Consider the following 16,247-nt stretch of genomic DNA (forward strand, 5'->3'; position numbering starts at 1 on the left):
TCTGGCGACTGACACAGAAATGGGAGTGATTTCTGCTGGGAGGGAGGTTGGCGGGGGTGGGGTGGGGCGGATGCCGTGGTAAACTGGTCAGCTCATTAAATATGCATCGGCAAGGAGCTCGCCAGTTCTCACACTGGGTACAGGCAGGAAGTCGCTGTCCCTACTGGGCGGCACGGTGGCACAGTCGTTAGCACTGCTACCTCACAGCTCCAGAGACCTGGGTTCGATTCCCGGCTTGGGTCACTGAGTGTGTGGAGTTTGCACGTTTTCCCCATGTCTGCGAGGGTTTCCTCCGGGTGCTCCAGTTTCCTCCCACAGTCCAAAGATGTGCGGGTTAGGTGCATTGGCAATGCTAAATTGCCCCCTTAGCATCCCAGGCTGTGTAGGTTAGAGGAATTAGCAGGGTAAATTTATGGAATTACGGGGATAGAGCATGGTGGGATTGTTGTTGGTGCAGACTCGATGGGCCGAATGGCCTCCTTCTGCACTGTAGGGTTTCTATGTTTATGGTTTCTATCACTTCATGGGATTGAAGGCCACCATATGTAAAGGGCCCCTGGGTAGGCTGCACTATCCCTTCCACCTTTGCCTGGCCACTGCTCCACCCTTCCCCCCCCCTCCCACCCCCAATAACCCTTCATGAATACCTTGGTCATCCTCCACTGTGGTAATTTACATTGCCACAACCTGGTCTCAAGCATTGGCTGGCCTTCATAGATGCTTCCCAGGGAGCTCACTGCCACGACAACTCACCATTAATCATGGCAGAAGCCTACCTCGCCAGGTACACTCAACTTATTTGCAGTCGTAAAGGCGAACGTTCTAACTTCTCGTGGCTGGGGGGTTGGGGTGGGGGAGTAACTTGGAGGGGGGACCACATTCCTGCAAGCTGGCCTTTGAATGAGCATGCATGAAATGCTACTGCATGGGGAAGGACTTCCCAGCGTTGTCCATTGGAAAGCTCGACTTGCGTTTTAAGCCTTGAGAACATCATTGCTAAAGTTCCTTCTGCCTTCGGGGAGCTGATACTTGGCCTCACGCCAAATTAATCCCCCAGCCGCCTAGCTTCCTGCTGCTGGGACCAGCCGAAGATTCCCCCCATAGTATCTTACAGTCTAAAAAGATCTATTTCCTCATTAAGCTTGTCCCAGCTCAATGAAAAGCATTACCGCTGTCTACTGATGATATCTTAAAATAATAGACTTTATAAAAATATTACTAGTAGAATTTGAAAAATATTTGAAGGAGAAAAAAAAAATCCAGGGGCTATGTCAGGTCTGCGTGCGTGAACTTTCACCGCACTTGCTCACAGACCTCTTTGTTCGGGCAACATTGAGGAATACAATTCTGCCCTTAATTAATATTCATATTTCAGGGATATGCGGAAAGAAAGGGAGGCATGGGACAACTTAAATTGCACTTCAAAAGAGCTAGGACAGACCCTATTTTCCTTATATATTCCTTCATCCATAGGATATGAGCATTGTTGGCAAGGGGCAGCACGGTAGCACAGTGGTTAGCACTGCTGCTTCACAGCTCCAGGGACCTGGGTTCGATTCCCGGCTCGGATCACTGTCTGTGTGGATATTGCACATTCTCCCTGTGTCTGTGTGGGTTTCCTCCGGGTGCTCCGGTTTCCTCCCACAGTCCAAAGATGTACAGGCTAAGTTGATTGGCCATTCAAAATTGCCCCTTGGTGTCCTGGGATGCATAGGTTAGAGGGATTAGTGGGTAAATATGTAGGGATATGGGGATAGGGCCTGAGTGGGATTGTGGTTGGTGCAGACTCGATGGGCTGAATGGCCTCTTTCTGCACTGTAGGATTCTATGATTCTATGAAAGCATTTGTTTCCCATCCCTAGTTGCCCTTGAACTGAGTGGCTTGCTAGGCCATTTCAGAGGTTAGTTAAGAGTTCACCACATTGCTGTGGGTCTGGAGTCACATGTAGGCCAGGTAGGGATGGCAGATTTCCTTCCCTGAAGAACATTAATAACCCAGAGAGGTTTTTACAATAATCGACAATGGTTTCATGGTCATTATTGGACTTTTAATTCCAGATTTTCCAGACTGAGGGACCATAGCATTTCTCTCTCTGATTCTATTCACAGCCTGACGGACAATGGGCGGAATTTTCCATTCCCTGTGCACAGTGCTGGCTGAGGTGAGGAAACAGGTGTGTAGCTCGCTGACTGCACAGTCAGGTTTTTTCACTAGATAATCCAACACTCTGTCCAGAGAAAATCTGGAGGCCGGTTCACATTGTCACACTGGCAGGGCGGAACTGGAAAAACCCGCCAGCCAGAGGAATCCCAAGATCTGGGCACCCTCCACCCACCCGCTCCTCCATCCCACAACTCAGATCTCTGATAAGCACCACAGGAACCTCTTCCCCCACCCACCTGCTACGCACACCTGGAGACAACCCAGCCCCCCCCCCACTGTCCCACCCCAACCCCCACCCCCGCCACAACGACAGACACACGGAACTCCTCCTCCCACAAAAATAAGAGCAATCCCCCCAACCACAGACACAAGGAACTACCCCCCCCCCCACAAATGCGGGGGGAACCTCCCCAACCACAGACACAGGGAACTCCTCCCCCATCTCCACGAACAGAACGGGGACGTCTCAATCACAGACACAGGGAACTCCCCCCTTTCACCCCCCCCCGCCCCGCCACCACCATAAACACAATGGGAACCCCCCAGAACCACAAGGAACTCCCCCCACTACCCCCAGTCGCAAGCACAAGGGGAACCCCCCCCCCCAACTGCATACACAGGGAACTCCCCCCCACCTACAAATGCAAGGGGAATCCCCCAAACACTAACACAGAGATTCCTCCCCCACCTCCACAAACACAAGGGGAACCCCAACAACCACAGACACAGGGAACCCCCCCCCCCCCCCACAAATGCAAAGGGAATCCCCCTGGCCACAGACACAGGGGAATCCCCCCAACCACAGACACAAGGAACTCCCCCCACCCCCAACGACAGACACAGGGAACCCCCTGCACTCCCATCCCCCGCAAGCACAAGGAGAATGCCCCAACCACAGACACAGGAACTATTCCCCCCACCCCCACACACAAGTGCAAGGGGAACCCCCCAACTGATAAGGGGATTCCCCCCCCCATGGAGTTCCCCTGAATCCCTCTTCCCCCCCTGACATTAACCCCGACACCGCCCTGGGGCCAGAGCCAAGGGTCAATATTGGGCATGTCCCTCCCCCACTCTCCATCCGGAATGTGAGGGTCAATACGGCAGAGAAGCTTGTTAATTGTATTTCAGTTTATTGAAATGAGGTTCCTAACCTTGGGAGAGTACCTCATTATGTCACTGGCAGGGGGGCAGGGAGAATCAGTAAACAAGAACTCACAGGCGAGATTCTGCTTTTCCAAGTCTCGTGATATTTTGCACTCATGCCACTGTTTGTACCCATGGTAAAAGAGAGCAAATTCATGACAAGCACCTGAGTGTCTGAGTGCCCAGAACCAGAGGTTTCTCATTGTAATAGGTTTGAACTATTTACCTAACGACTGAGACCGGCTAATTAGTTTTTGTTTACAATTACAGGGAAAACAATGACAAAGATTCGCTCATTATTATTTTAAGCACCGCTCATCTTGCCCTTTTTAAATACTTGCTCATTAAATGTTATGCAACTCCGAAATGTTAACAGAAAATGCAATGCGGTCCGCCGAGTTGGCACCGACTCTCCAAAGAAGCACCTCACCCAAGGCCATCCCACACCCTATCCCCGTAACCTTCACCCCCTCGCCGCCCACTCCCCACATTTACCATGGCTAATCCACCTAACCTGCACAGCTTTGGACTGTGGGAGGAAGCCCACGCAGACATGAGGAAAATGTGCAAATTCCACAGCTGAGGCTGGAATCGAACCCGGGTCCCTGGCACTGTGAGGCAGCAGTACTAACCACTCTGCCGCCGTGCCACCATAGATGTCACCTGACCTGGTGAATGCTGCCAGGATTAACTGTAAGACTTTATTCAAATCCTTTTTAAAGAAAATGTTTAAAAATCCTGAAGTGTGAGAAGTTTTAGATTTGACATTTCCTACCAGTGACTTCCTATCAGTTCAGCGGAATAGTGGCTCAGTGGATAGCACTGCTGCCTCGCAGCACCAGGGACCCAGGTTCAATTCTGGCCTTGGGTTGCCGTGTGCGTGGAGTTTGCAGATTCTCCCCGTGTTTGCGTGGGTTTCCTCCGGGTGTTCCAGTTTCTTCCCACAGTCCAAAGATGTGTGTGTTAGGTAGATTGGCCATGATAAATTGCCCCTGAGTGTCAGGGGGATTAGGAGCGTAAATATGTGGGGTAATGGGGATGGAACCTGGGTGGGATCGTTGTCAGTACAGGCTCAATGGGCCAAATGGCCTCCTTCTGCACTGTAGATTTTATGATTCTATAAATTGCCCTGTGGTATCAGAAGGATTAGGGGGGTAAATGCATGGGGTTACGGGGATATGGCCTGGTTGGGATTACTCATGCCAAATTGCCCCTGAGGTTAGATTGATTAGCTATGGGAAAGGTGTGGTGTTACAGGCGGGGAAGAAGGCCTGGGTATGACTCGTGTCAGAGAGTCAGTGCAGACTTGATGAGCTGAATGGCCTGTTCTGCACTGCAGGAGTTCCATGATCCCATTCACATTGCTAACCTTGTCAAAAGCCATCATCCTGAAACGTTTAATGCTTCTCTCCAGAAATGCTGTCTGACCTGCTGGATATTTTCAGCTGTTTTGTTTTTTTCCTCTCTCAGACTTTCAGAATCTACAGTATTTGCTTTTATCCAATTCGTACAACTGAATCATTAGGGGATAATTGCAAAGTCATGGCATCACTGACTTGACAAACAAAACCAACCAACACTTCAGCAATTGACCTAATTACAGGGGCATTGTATACTTTAATTGATAGGCAAAGCATGTTATCCCTGAAGCATATCACTGTTTATAGTATGCGAAGACAACAGTCGGCCTCTAGTGTTTATTATACAGGGCCTTTAGAGCATGACAGATTTAGACAACAACTGGCTTTCTAAACTGTGGATTTTAAAGAACAAATTCTCCACTGGCTTCAGAAACAGACACGTAACTAAACTGGGCCATTGTATCTTTTTGAATAGCTTTTCAGTGTGTTGCCTTCTTCATCCTCTGCTGATTGCATATTCACAAATATTTCCTTCCCAACAGTCATCATCTGTCAAATCGAAAGCTTTTGCTCACTCAATATTGGGCAATGTGCAGCGATGTGGAACAACTAGTGAATGTCTCCTTTTTTTAACGGTATAAATAAGCCATCTATAAATAGCACCGCGGCGCAGGATCAGTCATGGCACTGCACTCTTTTTTTCCAACAAAGGGCTAAACAAGTTACATCCATCAGCGAGGGATTAGTCTTCTCTCTTGGGGAGCTCTGACCTTTTGGAGAGTTGAGCCCTTCAGCTGACAGGCTGGCAGAGATGATCAAGCATTGCTTGCTCCTGGCTAAGTGGGCCCCGAGTCTTCATTTTCTAAAGTCTCTTTGCATTTTAAACCAGGGCCAGACCACTGACTGCCATCATGAATTTGCTCAACATGCAAAGTGCGGGGGCGGGTTATTATCATGCAGAGGATGTTCAGCGCGTTAGACACTCCTGCACTCATTTTAATTCCATTGGTTCAAGTTTTCTTTGTCCGTGTATTCCCAAAGGTTTTCCTCACCAGAAGAAGATGTTTATCAGTTGCTGCGGTAGTCACTTATTCACGGGAAATCCAAACAACAAGATCCTTCCAAACGGAATTCAGTTACAAGAAACACATGAAATGAACCCCTTGTTTAATATTTTGCTAAGCGGTGTACTAAAGAGTGATGGGCGTTGACATAACTATCATGTTACTGGCACTGTATTTTTTTGTCCTTTGGTAAGTTCTCCATAATGAGCTACTGGTTAGACCCTGTTGGTCAGCACAGCATCAGCCTTGACACATATCGCAATGACAGTCCAGAATGTATATTTAGTATAATTTGCTCCATTGGAATGTGCTAATTGATGGACATTCACGCATTTGGAGAGGGAAAAGCAGTTCCTTAAAGGGAAGCAGCAGCGACTTAAAGGGGAGGCCATTTTCGATTAGCACTTTTGATGTGCTTTATTAAAGTTAAAGTTTATTTATTCGTGTCACAAGTAGGCCTACATTAACACTGCAATGAAGTTACTGTGAAAATCCCCGAGTTGCCACACTCCGGCGTCAGTTCGGGTACACTGAGGGAGAATTCAGCATGGCCAATGCACCTAAGCAGCATGTATTTGGACTGTGGGAGGAAACCTATGCACCCAGGGGAAACCCATGCAGACACAGGGAGAACATGCAGACTCCACACAGTCTCCCAAGCTGGGAATCAAACCCGGGTCCCCGCCGTTGTGAGGCAACAGTGCTAACCACTGTGTCACCGTGCTGTGAAAAGTGAAGGGGAAATAAGTCATGTTTAAGAATGCAGCAGCTGAGGTGCTATTGCAAAGATCTGTGGACAGGACAGTCGATCTTTTCCATAGTGCATCTCAGCAGAGGAAACTAATCTCACCTCCTAAACGCTAACTCTATTTCTCTCCTGATGACAAACTTCCAACATCGTCTGTTCTTCCATAGCATAAGCTAGCTCAGTACACATGAAGGGCGGAATTTTCCCGTCCTGCCAGAAGTGGGTTTTATGGCAAGCGGCAGCAGCAGAAAGTTCAGAGGCCTAAAGTTGGATTCCCACCAATGAGAAATCAGTTCAGAATTTTCCCCTCACCGCTTTCATGGTTGGCTGACGGTGGGTCGGGTTTCCTGCTATTTGCATGCATTACCATGTCCTGAATACTCATGAAAAACGCTACTCACTGGAATCACATTCCTCCCCCTCCCAATTATGTGCCACACCAGTAAGAAAATTAGACCGGTCTAAGTCACGTTGAGATAGACATGGCCTGCAGCTGTCTGCCCTCACTTCGCTTGTGACTTTGAGGTTAATGTAACATGTGACAGCGCTGCACTGGCTTCTCAGCAAGAGATGTCACACTGCTAGGGGTGTAGAGTTGGCCTCTTCATTGTGGGTGCCTCCGCACTCCGGGAGGACAACTCTCAGAGTGTGACAGCATCTATAAGGGAGAAAAGACCTGATGTTTCGAGTCCAGGTGACCCTTTGTCAAAGCTTTGACAAAGGGTCATCTGGACTCGAAACATCAGCTTCTTTCTCTCCTTACAGATGCTGCCAGACCTGCTGAGATTTTCCAGCATCTTCTCTTTTGGTTTCAGATTCCAGCATCCGCAGTAATTTACTTTTAACTCTCAGAGTGTGTTGCAAGTCTCAGGCAGGGCTGCATTCTGAAACAGAAACTGGCATTCCGGTGGCGTGAAGGATGACAGAGACGTGGGGACATGGGGACCAATGAGGTATGGTGGGTTTGGAGGAGAAATGGAAGGGTGACAAAGACCATGGGGGTGACAATGGGCTATAGTGGGGATGGGTGAGGGGACAAACAGACAGAGGGGAGATCGAGTGTAAGGAAACTGGAACCTGACATGGAAGGCTAGAAAGTAGGCACAGGAAGGGGTGGATGCAAATCAAACTGTATGAATGGGGGGGATACATGCAGGCTCTGGAATAGGAGCCGGGTATGTTGTGTTTGTGTGATACAAGAGGGATGTGTTGCACAGAGACTATGGTGGAGGAGGGGTGGGGAAGGGAAGCGGTGTTATGATCAGTCATGAAGGAACGGAAGAACGCATTGAAAGACACTCCCAATCCCTGGTCTGGGACCAATAGTTACGGGTGAGAGATAAAGGTAATCCTCGAGCTTTAAGCAGTTAATAGTCAGGGTGAGAGATTAAAGGCAGTCTTGGGGCTTTGTGGGCCATGCTCCTGGACTATGCATGGCACATTGTAGTCCTGCACTACGGGGGGGGAAAGACTTTGTGCTCAATTGTGATAAGGCACAGCTTGATGTTCATTATCTGGTGATTTGGTTGCTTGGCCAGGTACTGGGTTGCAGTTGGGATTGTCGTCTATTGCCTGTAAATGGGGAAAACATAACAAAAGGCGTTATTCAAAACTCTCCTGAGTGATGCAGGATTCGGGGGGGGGGGGGGAGGTGGTGGAAAATCACCCTCTTTATGTCAACATATGCATGGCCTCGAGATGAGGAGTGATGAGGTCCACACGGAGCAGTGATGGTTTCGGGGGGATGGTTGGAACACCCACCACAATGGCAGTGGGATCCAGGGTTATTGGGGGAGGCTGGAGGCAGGTCTACCTGCGCACTGTGAGGTTTCAGGAAAATTGGAAGAACTTGTACACTGACAGGGGGCGGGTCAAAGCTCGTCTCAAAGTAAATCATGTAGCACCAACATCTTGAAACCACCCCCTCCCCCAGTCTCCTAAATTATTGTGCAGTTTTTAAATGGAAACTGGTGAAGAACCTGCATGGGTTGTGAGGACAGATGGAATGTGAGGCAGATATGTTTAAGTCACGGATAGATGGATTCCTGATCGGTAGGGGAATTAGGGGTTATGGGGATCAGGCGGGTAAGTGGAACTGATTCACTTCAGATCAGCCATGATCTTATTGAAAGGCGGGGTAGGCTCGAGGGGATAGATGGCCTACTACTGCTCCTATTTCTTATGTTCTTATGTTCTTATACCATTGAAAGAGAGTCAGAGCTGAGAGGGAGACTTCCTACAGAAGGTACAACTGGTGCGCTTTAGCAAGACTGCAGGCCGCCATTGGCTTCACAATATTCACTTTGAGCATTGCGGGGGGAAAGTGCAGGGGGCGTGTGTTAAAGAAGCACAGCTGCTCCATATTTGCCATTTCACCAATGAAAGCCTGTAATGTGCATTCTCCAATTGGCATGGAGTACGGGCCGAAACTCATCCAGTCATTGATGAGCTTGATCAGCAGGCCCAATCAGAGGCTGCAGGAGCGTCTTTGGTAAGGTGGCACATTTCATTAACATTCCAAACCTATTGCAACCTCTGTGGGGTTAAGATGTCAAGGATCAGGGTTGGCCACCTTGGTCACCGAGACTTTGTGTGTCAGCTATAAGGAAGGAGCCCAGTGATCAGGGCTGGCTGGGGTGGGGTGGGTGGGGTCGGCTGGGGGAATCAGTACTGTGGGGGGGGGAGGGGTCGGGACTGCGGGGGGGCAGTCAGGACTGTGGGAGTGGGGAATCAGGCGGGGAGAGCTAGAGATTGGGGTGGGCTGGGAGGAAGGGGGTTTGGGGCTGGCCCGGGAATGGTCAGGAGGTCAGTGACCGGGTCGTGGAGGGGTGGAGAGCCGAAGTTGCAGGGCTCGTGGTGCCGGTCAGTGATCGAGCTGGCCAGAAATCAGGAAGCTGTTAGCACGGGCCAACTGCGTATGCACCAATCTCGGCACTGACAGATCAGCGCGTGCGCAGTGGCCTGCTCAGCGCACTGATTTCAGCCTCTCCAGCGGAAATCTCCAGCCTCCCCCAATAAACCCTGAGTCCCCTGGTTTTTAATGATATTCACACGGGTGGTCTCTGCAGTGCACAGAATGTGGGAGATTCTCCTCTGAACTCCCACTGAAAAAAAAAGCGTGAATTACTCCAGTTTTCACGTGAATTCGACACTTCGGATTTTTTTGGGAGAAATCCGGCCCTTGTCTTTGCAATTCTTAATGTACCGATATTGCAAATGTTTGCAACAAAATCAAGCCACGTGATGCACACTCATGTAATCAAACACATGATGGACAGCTGGATGAATACTTGACTACCATTTTTTGTATTCAAATGACTCAATCAGGGCAACTAACGTTAACACTGATATAGGGAATATATATTAACAGTGTCCTGTGCATTGCCGATAATTGCACACAATCCCTGTGATACTCTGGAAGGATCCATTAATGCCACCATTATAAATCTTCAATGGCACTCTCACCAGCTGAGTGCTAGAATAAGTGCCACTGAGGCCTTTTGAAATTCTCCAAAGCTGATGCAGGCTAAGGTAATCCATCCCAGAGGGAATTGATTACGTTTTGCCTGCCAGTATGATGACTCCTCTTTGATTTAAAGGCTCGTAGTTATGCAGCCATTTTCTTTGACTTGGAAGGGCCTTGAGATATCTCATGTGAGTGGCTGAGGAACATTCTGCATGTAACAAAGTTGGATTGGGGGTAAGGGTCTCCGAAATGAACTTTGCAAACATAAGAACTAGGAGCAGGAGTAGGCCATCTGGCCCCCTCGAGCCTGCTCCGCCATTCAATAAGGTCATGGCTGATCTTTTCATGGACTCAGCTCCACTTACCCGCCCGCTCACCATAACCCTTAATTCCTTTACTGTTCAAACATTAGCAGCCTGCCCCAAGCACTATTTTGTCCCTTTAGCTCAGATGATCAGTCTCTGCAACTTAGCACAGTGTCTGTCGCCTGTTGAATGTGCACATTGGCATCCTGGGTCTGCTGCAATTTCATCATCTGAACAAGATTCCAAGATCATAGCCCACTGGTAGTGAAATTCATTGCGCAGATGGTGCCGTGCTTATAAGAACATAAGAACATAAGAAATAGGAGCTGGAGTAGGCCATCTAGCCCCTCAAGCCTGCCCCGCCATTCAATAAGATCATGGCTGATCTGAAGTGGATCAGTTCCACTTATCCGCCTGATCCCTATAACCCCTAATTCCCTTACCGATCAGGAATCCATCTATCCGTGATTTAAACATATTCAATGAGGTAGCCTCCACCACTTCAGTGGGCAGAGCATTCCAGAGATTCACCACCCTCTGAGAGAAGAAATTCCTCCTCAACTCTGTCGTAAACTGACCCCCCTTTATTTTGAGGCTGTGCCCTCTAGTTCTAGTTTCCTTTCTAAGGGGAAAGAATCGCTCCACCTCTACCCTATCCAGCCCCTTCATTATCATATAGGTCTCTATAAGATCCCCCCTCAGCCTTCTAAATTCCAACGAGTACAAACCCAATCTGCTCAGTCTCTCCTCATAATCAACACCCCTCATCTCTGGTATCAACCTGGTGAACCTTCTCTGCACTCCCTCCAAGGCCAATATATCCTTCCGCAAATAAGGGGACCAATACTGCACACAGTATTCCAGCTGCGGCCTCATCAATGCCCTGTACAGATGCAGCAAGACATCTCTGCTTTTATATTCTATCCCCCTTGCGATATAGGCCAACATCCCATTTGCCTTCTTGATCACCTGTTGCACCTGCAGACTGGGTTTTTGCGCCTCATGCACAAGGACCCCCAGGTCCCTTTGCACAGCAGCATGTTGCAATTTTTTTCCATTTTAGATAATAATCCAATTTGCTATTATTTCCTCCAAAGTGAATAACCTCGCATTTGTCAACATTATACTCCATCTGCCAGATCCTCGCCCACTTAAGATTGTCAGCAACTTAACTCTCGTCTACAGGGACAACTCCATCAATACCTTCAAGGGAACATTCGGCAATGAGGCAGTTGTTTTCTGACAGAACCAGGTATCAATGTAAGCACAACCACATTCAGAAGGGCAGGGCAAATTGATTACCACCCAACGAAATACGATTGTGCTGAAGTGCTGCCAGACCACACCTTCATTTTGCAAATCCACCACTTTGGAGAAGAAGTATTGTGTTATGCTACTTTGCAAACTCTTTATAGAAACATAGAAACTAGAAGCAGGAGTTGGCCATTCAGCCCTTTGAGCCTGCTCTGCCATTCATTATGATCATGGCTGATCATCAAATTCAATATTCTGATTCCCCCTTCCCCCATATCCCTTGATCCCTTTAGCCCCAAGAACTATATCTAATTTCTTCTTGAAATCAGACAGCATTTCGGCCTCAGCGACTTTCTGTGGTGGTGAATTCCACACATTCACCACTCTCTGGGTGAAGACATTTCTCCTCACCTCAGTTTTTCATTTTTTTGACAAATATGCCACACTTCGAACTGAAAGGTAATGTGTAAAATCTTTCAGCTGTTTAACAATGAAAACAAAAAGCAGCCTGATCTGCACCAAATGCAATTACTTCATTGAATAAGCTATTGCTATGATATGCAAATAATTTCTTGTAATATTTGCTCACCCGTACGTGAGAGATGTATGAAAAGAATGAAGGAAGAAAAATGTGCATTTATCAAGCATCGCTTGGGAATTGCCACAGTATTTCTCAGCTAAATAACTACTTTCTGAAGTGTAGTCACTGTATCACTGTAGGGAATGGGACAGCCAATTTGAACTCAACAAGGTCTCACAAGGTGCAACTGATAATGAGCATATAGCAACATGGTGGCACAGTGATGAGCACTGCTGCCTTACAGCGCCAGGGTTCAATTCCGACCTCGGGTGACTGTCAGTGTGGAGTTTGCACGTTCTCCCCGTGTCTGCGTGGGTTTCCTCTGGGTGCTCCGGTTTCCTCCCACACTCCAAAAGACGTGCACGTTAGTTTGACTGGCCATGCTAACTTGACGCTCCGTGTCAGGGGATCTAGCAGGGTAAATACGTGGGTATACAGGGATAGAGCCTGGGTTGGATTGTTGTTGGTGCGGGCTCGATGGGCCAAATGGCCTCCCTCTGCATGATAGGGATTCTATGAGGAGATATCTGGGGAGGCTTACAAATATGTTATGATCTCGGTAGAGGCCAATTATGTGTTTTTGTTCAAGAATTCAAAAACCCGGGTTTTTACTGAAATAATGAAGACACAAGGTGCATGGTTTTAAACAAAAGAATTTAACCAGGCCAAAACCAAAGAACATGAATGCAATAACTAGGCTCTACCATAAAGATGTTAAGACAATAATGAGCTCAATTATTCATAATCTGAACCAATCTTCTCAAGTCAAATTTTCTCCTGCACCCATTTGAAATCCTCACGGATGCACCTGTGTGTTGATGGTTGTGAGATCCCACGCAGGTCCGTGCTCAAGCCCTGGCAAATCCCTGTGGTGAGGAAGTTCAGGGCAGCCATCACATTCATGGCCACTGGGAACGAGTATCCTCTCTATGTTCCTTTCTGTGCCACCAATTTGTCCATTCGTTGGACACAGAACACCTGAGAATGAGGTCACACCAGGCCACAGGCATACTAACAGGGTTTGTCTGGTGGTTTGCTCACATAGCACATCTCCAGCCAGCCCAGACATCTTTTGGGAGTTTCAAAAGAGTTTTATAACCTGGATGAAGGAACAACAACATGAACATGCTGAGGCATTTCTTTTCTACACATGTCAGAGCCCCCGATATACAAAAGCCATCAGAAATATTTGAATTACAAGATACTCGATCAATCTTTGCCACTGACCTTCACAAAAACAGACTTAGAATATGACATTTATTGCAGATTGACCTGCAGATCACATCTAGTTTAATGATGACTCTTGTCAGGATAGAAGGTATTCACAACATTAGACTTTTATACCACCAGATCCTTCCAAGTCACTTGAAAGGACATCTGCTACAATTCATAAATTCATAAGACATAGGAGCAGAATTAGGCCATTCAGCCCATCAAGTCAGCTCTGCCATTTGATCATGGCTGATATACTCCTCATCCCCATTTTCCTGCCTTTTCCCCATAACCCTTCAACCCAGTACCAATTAAAAACCTGTCTAACTCCTCCTTAAATTTACTCACTGTCCCAGCATCCACCGCACTTTGGGGTAGTGAATTCCACAGATTCACAACCCTTTGGGAGAAGTAGTTTCTCCTCAACTCTGTTTTAAATTTGCTACCATTTATCCTATGACTATGACTAATTGTGCTTTGGAATGTACATGCATATCAATATAAGAAATATCATCAATGCTTGCAACAAGCAACATACTTAACAATAAATTCATTTAATTTTCAATAGCAAAGTATTTATATATCTTATCCATGGTGCTGCTTTTTGGTATCTCTATTAGGCGTGTATGTCCCACTGCATAGCCTAGTGCTATATATAGTCTGACTATGAGGCAGGTTGGCCAGTCATCAGCCACTGGGAAAATGGTGGAAATTGATCATTAAGAAAATCTTAATGATGCACTTAGAAAATCATAGTGGGATCAGATCGAGTCAACATTGTTCTTTCGAAGGAAAATTGTTTTTGACACATTTACTGATTTCTTTAAGACTGTAACCAGTAAGGTAATTCATTGAAACCAGTAGAATTAGTGTGCTGGATTTCCAAAATGTATTCAATAAGGTGCCACACAAGAAGATTAATAGACAAGACAAGGGCTCATAGAATAACAACAGAAAATGCTGGAAAAACTCAGCAGGTCTGGCAGGAAACTGGCAGTGGTACACAGCCATGCCCCACAGCCAAACATCTACAGGGTTGCCTCGGATGGTGCTCATTATATACGATACTGGCCTCATCTATCCCAGGTATCTGAACTAGCACCATCAAGCACCAGAGTACCCATGCATCACCCTTGTAATTGAGGCCTCCAACACCAATGGAAATGAAGACTCCTCTAGAGGCCAACATAACAAGCCTTGCTACTGGGTACACCACAAGGGCACCTGATGCCATCCATACTGAGGGCACCAACCCGAGGGCATCTCAAACACAGCAAACTGGCACAATCACACATTTAGGGTGCCTGAGTAAACCAAATAAAAGGTTCAAGGACGATGTGATAAACTAGTCTACAAATGGAGCCTGTTTTTTGAAAGGGTGGGGCGAGGGGGGGAGACATGATGGGCTATGCACTAACTGCTGCAGCCCAATCAGTGCTTAGCACAATGCAAATAGTTATATGTTGTTCGCCCTGTTCAATGTTGTGTGTTGTAAGTAGTTTACACCCTGTGACTGTTCTCTTACATTGTTACACCTCAGTGCTGTCAGTTGTCTCAAATTAAATGGGGGAAGGTATAGACCGGGTGGTCACCTAGAAGCTGGGCTGATGTGGGTCATGTTTCAGGAGCATGGGAGTTCTCCCCTACGTGCGGGCAGACACAAAACATGTAAGAGCCACTCAACATTATCAAGAAACTACTATAGTTGTTAATTTCTGGTCACCGGTTATTGCAGCCCGGTACTTCTAACATCTTACACCTCAACTTCACTTCTGCATGTTCCCGATGAAGTCTCATAAATTGTTCAGTGTCTTCTCAAAGAAACGTTCTCCATTTTAATCAGTCACAAACCAGGGACTCTATGAGTCAACAACGTTGTTTGATCTCATCATGGATGCTTTGGGGCCATCCCTAACTTATTTCCACTGTCCTCCTGGGAGACTCCTGCCATATCCAGGTTCTGAGGTGCTGTCCACTTGTACAAGAAACACAAAAAGTTAGCAGCAATTAGGAAGGAAATGGCATTTTGGCTTTTATTGCAAGAAGACTGGAGCAGTGGAACAAGGAAAGTCTTACAATGGTACAGGGTTTTGGTGAGACCAGGCTTGGATTATTACGTGATTCCTTGGTCTCCATACCTGTGGAAGGACATACTTACCTTGGAAGTAGCACAGTGAAGGGCCACTGCATTGGTTCCTCAGATGGAAGTCCTGTGATGAGAGGCAGATTAAATTGCACTATGCTCGCTGCAGTTCAGGATAATAAGAGGTGATTTCATTGAAATATGAAAGATTCAGATGAGGCTCAACAGGGTGGATACTGAGATGTTTCTTTCCTCTGGCTGGGGAATCTAGAACAGGGGGGTGCAGTGTGAGGATAAAAGACCAATCACTTAGGGCTGAGATGAGAAACATTGATATTCTTAAAAGAAAATTCCAATTACATTGCACATTTCATGACTACCAATCCATGACGCATAATCATTATATAATGTAGGGAATGTTATAATGTAGGAAACACAACAGCCAGTGTGTACTCAGCAAACGGTAATGTGACAATGACACACAATCCATTTGGCGATGTTGATTGAGTGATGGGCTTTGACTTTGCCACTCAAACCCTGGAACATAGGAACAGGAGTAGGCCAATCAGCCTGTGGAACCCTGCTCCGCCATCCACTTAGATCATGGCTGATCATCGACCTCAACACCACTTTCCTGCATTATCTCCATATTCTTTAATGTCAATATTTTCCAGTATATGTCATTAACATGCTCAATGATTGAGCTCTGAAGTAGAAGATTCCAAAGATTCACCACCCACTGAGTGGAGGAAGAAATTTCCTCCACATCTCTGTCCTAAATGACCTGTCCCAGATTCTGAGTCTGTGGCTCCTGATGTTAGACTCACCAGCCAGGGGAAAACACCTTGGCTGAATTTTATGTTT

This window comes from Mustelus asterias, chromosome 7, assembly GCF_964213995.1.
Source record: "Mustelus asterias chromosome 7, sMusAst1.hap1.1, whole genome shotgun sequence".
Lineage (NCBI taxonomy): Eukaryota > Metazoa > Chordata > Chondrichthyes > Carcharhiniformes > Triakidae > Mustelus > Mustelus asterias.